Source organism: Nycticebus coucang, chromosome X (assembly GCF_027406575.1).
Source record: "Nycticebus coucang isolate mNycCou1 chromosome X, mNycCou1.pri, whole genome shotgun sequence".
Taxonomy (NCBI): Eukaryota; Metazoa; Chordata; class Mammalia; order Primates; family Lorisidae; genus Nycticebus; species Nycticebus coucang.
This window is the reverse complement of record NC_069804.1, coordinates 179805807-179812385: the sequence shown is the minus strand read 5'-3', so window position 1 is coordinate 179812385 and position 6579 is coordinate 179805807.

Sequence of the window (6579 nt, the reverse complement as noted above, 5' to 3'; positions counted from 1 at the left end):
GAATTGTTCTGCTTTTAGTACTGCCATAGCTGCCCCTGCTTTTCAGATTACCTTTGGGGTCTGTTATGGACTCTACCCACCTGTGCAATTTATATGTTGAAATCCTAACCCCCTATAGCTCAGATTGTGACTGTATTTGAAGACAGGGCCTTTGAATAAGTAAAATGAGGTCATATGGGTGGGTCCTAATCTTGTCTAACTGTTGTCATTATAAAAAGAGGTTAGGACACACACACACACAGAAGACCATGTGAGGACACAGGGAGAAGGTAGCCATCTAGTATAAGCAAGTGGAGAGTCCTCAAAAGGAACCAATCTCAGGTTTCTAGCCTCCAGAATTGTGAGAAAATAAATACCTGTTATTTAAGGCCCCCAGTCTGTGATACTTTGTTAGGGTAGCCCAGGAAAACTGAAACAGGGTCCTAAGCAGTGAGGGGCATCTATGCTGGGCTCTTTCTAGTAGAGTTGGTTTAATACAACATTTCTCAGGGTTTTGAGGGCTGTGCTTCTCAAACCTTTATACTCATGCCACGCAGCATTCTAAAACCTAAATAAAGGCAGGGCATCTTCCTGGAACAATAACTGTATTTAGAAATTTCTAAGGATACAGTTTAAATTTAAACACCCGGAGGTATATTTTGAAGCAGAATGCAAAATTTTACATGAATATTTAAGATAAAGCAAGTTACTTCAGACAGATCTCCTGCTTGCTTCTGGAACGGTATTAAAGGCTAAATCATAGAAAACCCTGTAAACCTGTGACAGGTGATGAAAAGCTATTAAAGGGTTTTGATCAGGGAGTCTGACTTGGTTGTTTATGTTCTTCAGTTTTCCAGGTATCTATTTGCTTCTTAGAAAACATTTAGCCAAGATACTGTTAGTTTAAAACCCTTAAGTCTGGTTTGGGTTAGGGGCAGCGAAGACGGTATGAGAGTCGGTAGAGGGAGCGAGCACAGCGTTTGAGGGTTTGTTGATAGCTCCGTGGTTGCAGAAGATGGTAGGTTGTGGCAGAGTCTGTGGCAAAGATGGACTGGGTATTCACCAATCCTGTTTTCTGTCTCTGTGCAAACAAAAAGGACACATTTCTGAGTTTCCCCCACCATGGTCAACGTAGGGCATGTGACTGGGTTTCTGACCAATGTAGTATGTGTGGAAGTGACAGTGAGTCATTTCTAATCCTTCCACCAACGTCCATGTTCTTTCTTCCCCTTCTTCAGAGTCTATGCATACATGCCCTAGGTATTGGCCCTCAGTATTTTCCTGGGATTTGTTCCAGCACCCTTGTAGATACCAAAATCTATAAGAGCTCAAGTCCCAGATATAAGATGGTGTATACTTGCATATAACTTACATATCCTCCTGTATACTTTAAATCACCTTTGGACTACTTGTAAAATAATGCCTAATACAATGTGAATGCTGTGCAAATAGCTTTTATGCTCTATTGTTTTATTTGTATTGTTTTATTGTTATTTTTATTAGATTTGTGGTTGGTTGAACCTGTGGAGGCAGCACCTGCAGATGCAGAGGGCCCACTGTATGCTGGAAACTGCAGCATCACTTTATGGAAGAAACCTGGATCCCTGGATCATCACATGAAAAATAGCCACCAATAAGAACTGTTCAATATGCATTAGATTTTGATGTGAATGAGAAATCTTTATTGTGTTAAGTCACTGAGATTTGGGGGTTATGTGTCACAGCAGTTAGTGCTACCAGGAACAAAGCTACCTTGATAAGTCGTCAAATAATTATTGAATGTCCACTATATTCCAAGTACTGTGCTAGAAGCTATAAACATAGTGATGATCAAATCAGACATGGTGCCGGCACTCAGAACTTCCAGTTTGGTGGAGAGATATACATTAAGCAAATGACTGCACAAATATAAAGCAAATTGCAATTGCTGTAAGTGCTAAGACAGAAAGGTACATGGTATGGGGAGAATGTATAGTAAGGAGATTTGACCTATTCTGTTGGGGGATAAGATTAAAGGTGGCCAAGATAGCTGAGCTGAGATATGGAGGATGTGTAGGCATTATCTAGGGAAGGAGAGGCAGGGGCAAGGAGCAAACAGCATGTGCACCAAAATGAAAGGAGGCCAGAGGGTTGATTCTTTGGTAATTTTTAGCTATAGCAACCTGCTCATTAGTTGAAAACTTGCTCATTTATGTCTTTTAATAGAATCTCTTCTTCATCATTAGGGCCAAGCTGCAGGAGGGACTTCACCCACATTTCTTATTCAACAGAGATTCTAAGACAGAAAGAACACAATATGGTAAGAAGAAACTTTTTTTTGTTTTTGTGGTTTTTGGCCAGGGCTGGGTTTGAACCCACCACCTCCGGCATATGGGACCAGCGCCCTACTCCTTGAGCCACAGGCGCCGCCCAAGAAGAAACTTTTTGAAGGTAACCCTCAGCATAATTAGGATTCAATATTAATAACAAACAGGAAATTCTCATTTGGAGCTATTTTAGTTTATCATATCAGAATCTACTCAAGGATCATTGACACTAAAAACCTCAACAATGTGCCACAATCTGCTTGGGGACCCCTTAAGCCAAGGTCAATTGATACCATTGACCATAACAACTTCTTCTGAGGGGAAATAAAATAACTGCATGATATTGCTGTAGCACAATAAAAATGGAGCTTTTAAACTTGACAATGTGAATTAGTTTATCTTCTTTTTTATACAACAGATGTTGTTTGACCTAGAAGAAAGAATAATATTATAGAAGTTGTGATCAGTCTGAAGAAAAAAATAAAGATGTCTAAAAATAAAATACAAATAGCAGCTGCTTGAATTGTCTTCCTAATATATCAGGTTTGACAGCTTTTTCCTTTAAATTGAGTTGGGATTTCCAAGAAGGCATTTGGATAGGAAGATTGTTTCAGGAGTGTATCCATAATGTGTGGCACATGTCTCTTTCTGGCACTGGGAAGCCTCACAGTCTCAGAACATCTCTGTGGGTCTGGCATTAAATCCTGGGACCAAAAGCAATAGCAGATCTACAATCAGGGCTGTCAGGAGCCAAAATACTTTTCCAAGGCATACTCTGGCTTGCTTTAGTCTCCCTTCCCTCCTACCCACTGATATTAAGGATACACTGACACACAGATTTTCCTTTTTGCACGTGGCCACCATTCTCTATAGCAACCTTACTTCTTCTTTAGTACAGGATCTTAGAAGACGGCAAAGAGGCAGAAAATGTAATTGTCAAACTCACTCAGGGACTGAGAGATAAATAGGGTACTGGACTGGTTGGTATTAACTAGTGAAGGGCCACAGTAGGCTGCGAATTGTGGAGAGATCTTCCAATTAATGATTTTCTTCATTTGGATGTTGCCATTAGGTACACAAAATAACTGCTGTTTGCGTACTGTGCGCTTACTATGTTTCAGGCACCGCACTAAGCACTTTACCTGCATTATCTTATTTTGGGTCTCATGATGAATTATAGATGGATACAAAGTTGCTATTGGTCCTCCCATCAAGAGATGTCTGGGTCCTCTCCCCTTTAATCTGGACTGAATCTTTGACTGCTGTGACCAGTATAATACAGTGGCAGTGATGTTGTCCTAATTTCCTGAAGGCTAAGACACCTCTCTGGGAGCCCTGAGCTGCCATATATGTATGACATGTGACTAACTGCTGTCATGTGTAAGCATTCTGGTCAATAATCACTCCTGGATAGGAAACTTGCAGCCATTCCCACCGAGGCATCACACATGTGGCTGACGCCCATCCTAAATCTTACAAATTGGCCTATTTGTCAGCTGATACCACTGAATGAACTCAGCTGATGCCACGTGGAGCAGAATTTCCCAATCGAATGCTTCCCAAATCCCTGCCCCACACAGTGGTGAAATGTTCCCTTGCTTTGCCTCCTCTGACTGAAGCTGGATGCACAGCAACTTTGGGCCTTGGCTTGCTCCTGTCCCCGAGATTCTATTGACTGGAACAGACAGTATAGGAGCAACATGGTGAGATTTTGGGTTGGATTCTATTCCTTAGCCCATAGGACCCAAATACTCTTTGAAGACAGAGTTCTTGACCCCTTTAAGCTCCCATCAGCGTTGTGCTGCTTGTCAGTAGTTACCCAGACTATAGCTTCCCTGGCACTAGAGATGGCCTGTTTTCATATCCAAACTTGCTTTCCTTTCTAGACACTGTGCCTCCAATCTCTTCCTTAAGGCCTGGGCAATAGAGATACCCAGACTGTTTCTTTGCTTACTTGTGCTGTTGAATATAGCTCCTAAATACCTTTTGAGTCTGTTTACTTTTTTTTATTCCCACTGTCTCCACCTCAGGGCATCATTATCTTCTTCTTGGACAATTTTACCTGTCCCCCGTATAGGCAGTCTCTCCTCCTTCAATCTATCCTCTACTCTGCAGGCAGAGAAGTAGTTCCAGAATGGAAATGTAACCAGATACTTTCTTGACTGAAACCTTTCAACAGCTCTCCATTGCTGCAGTGGTGATTTAAACTTAACATGGTTTCATGAGCAGGCTCCTGTCTGATTCTCCAACCACATCCCTTGCTTCTTTCCCATCAGCCAAACTAAATTTGGCTCTCCAACCAGACCAATCTTCCTTAAGTTCCCATCCTAGGTCCTGTTCTCACTTATCTCCAAGCCTTTGGCCATTCACTTTGTGTGTGTAAGGTACCCCATTATACCTCACCTTTTCTCTTGTCCTGACCAAGGGACACAGAGTGCCCTGACCATTATGTGACCTGCCCAGCTGCATGTTTTTCTCTGAAGACTTAAACCGAAGTTGAGTCCTTGAATATTTCCAGACATTGAAAAGCGTATTTAGCTTATTTAAAACAACAAAAAGTCTAACATATTGCCACACACATGGAAACTAGCTTCATCCTTGAGCCAAATTCCTGAAAGCCTCATATAAACTACATAGACTTACCCCATGTTGTGGACATACCTAGGTCGAACACCTCATTTTTCTCACTGTCCATTGTGAAGACTACTGCGGTACTCTGTATATAAGGTCAGACAATAAGTTTGCAAACTCCTCTGAGGTACTCCCATTGGGAAGCTATGCACTGATGCCAGCGCCTAGTCCACCCTTTGGTGTAGTTTTGGAAGTCCTTTTTCTGGATCACCATTAGAGTTGTCATAGTACAAAGTCTGACAATTAAGTTAGCAAACTCATCCTACAAAAAGTGCTTTGAATGGTGGACTAGGTGCTGGCGTTGATGCACAGCTTCCTAAGGGGAGTACTTCAGAGGTGACCATAGTGATATTCAGCAATGAAGTATGCAGCACTTTTTCTAGGATGAGTTTACAAACTTAATTGTTAGACCTATAAGTTCTCCTAATAAATAAATACTTTGGACTGATCACCCTGGAATTTAGTGCTTCTTTCTTTGGAATCCCGACTGGATCTATTTCAGGATGGTTTGGGACAATGTGTTGTGGGAACTCCCTTGCTGCTGTCTTTGGAGGTGGTTAAAGCCGCAGGTTCGGCCGGACAGGATAGACTGCAACACCTTCCTCCTTCATCAGTGCCAATCACTTCTTAGATGCCTCTTCACCTAGGACGCCTCCCACCACCCCCTGAGACTAGAGGCTTTCTTTGTGTGTTGGCATAGCACCTGTGCCTACCTCTATTACCACACTGGTCATAATTAATTTTATTTGGGTTTGTAATCTGTCTCCCTATCTTATGATCTCCTTGGAGGGCATGGCCACATCTTGTTCCATTTTGGATTCATGATCCTTTAGAGAAAAAAACGAAACAAAACAAAACATGATCTCTTCCTACAAGGAGATCACAGGGTTACATGCTACTGTGGGCAGCAAATATTTTTTACATTAGTGGAGACATGACAAACAGAGAGCAAGTTCAAGTTCTGGCAATTAGATGCTCCATTCCTGCTTATGTCCTTTTCCCTGGTGCATCTTTTCTCTTTCTGTAGATGATATAAGGCTGGTCTGCAGGTGGGCCCTGCATTCCAGAAACTGTGAGATCTGGTTGTCTTGCTGTTAATGAAAATGCAGGAATTCTTTTGGATTGTGTCCTTCTCAGTTTATATTTCCACTAAAATGCACTTACACAGCTAAGCTCTAAGGTAGTTGACATTGAAGGAGATTGGCAAGGCATTTTTAGATGTCAGAGCTGCTAAAATTCTGATTGCTGCAGAACAGATACCATCCATTTTTATTTTATACAAATGTGCTAAACTCCATCCCTCTCTTCAGGCTGCCCTGTCACAGAGGGATTCATGATGTGCACCAGCCATTTATTTGTCTCTGGCCTCGCTGTTTACAGAGGGAGGCACGTCTGTTGGATTGATGGCACAATTGCTGCAAAGGACACTATTTTCAAGTAATATCAGAAGACCTATGTAGTCTTCTGTACCTGTGGCTCAGATCAACCAGAGAGTTGCAGCTGTGGTCTGAGAGGGAAGAAAGCATTAATGATCGCCAGAGAGCAGACCCTAGGTAATTCTGCAGCCTTCTGCTAGGCTGGAAGGCTGTGATTGGTACAGGCCTGGGGGGGGTCTGCTGCTTTTGTCAGGCTCTGTTCATTATGATGCCGTAGGTATTACCTG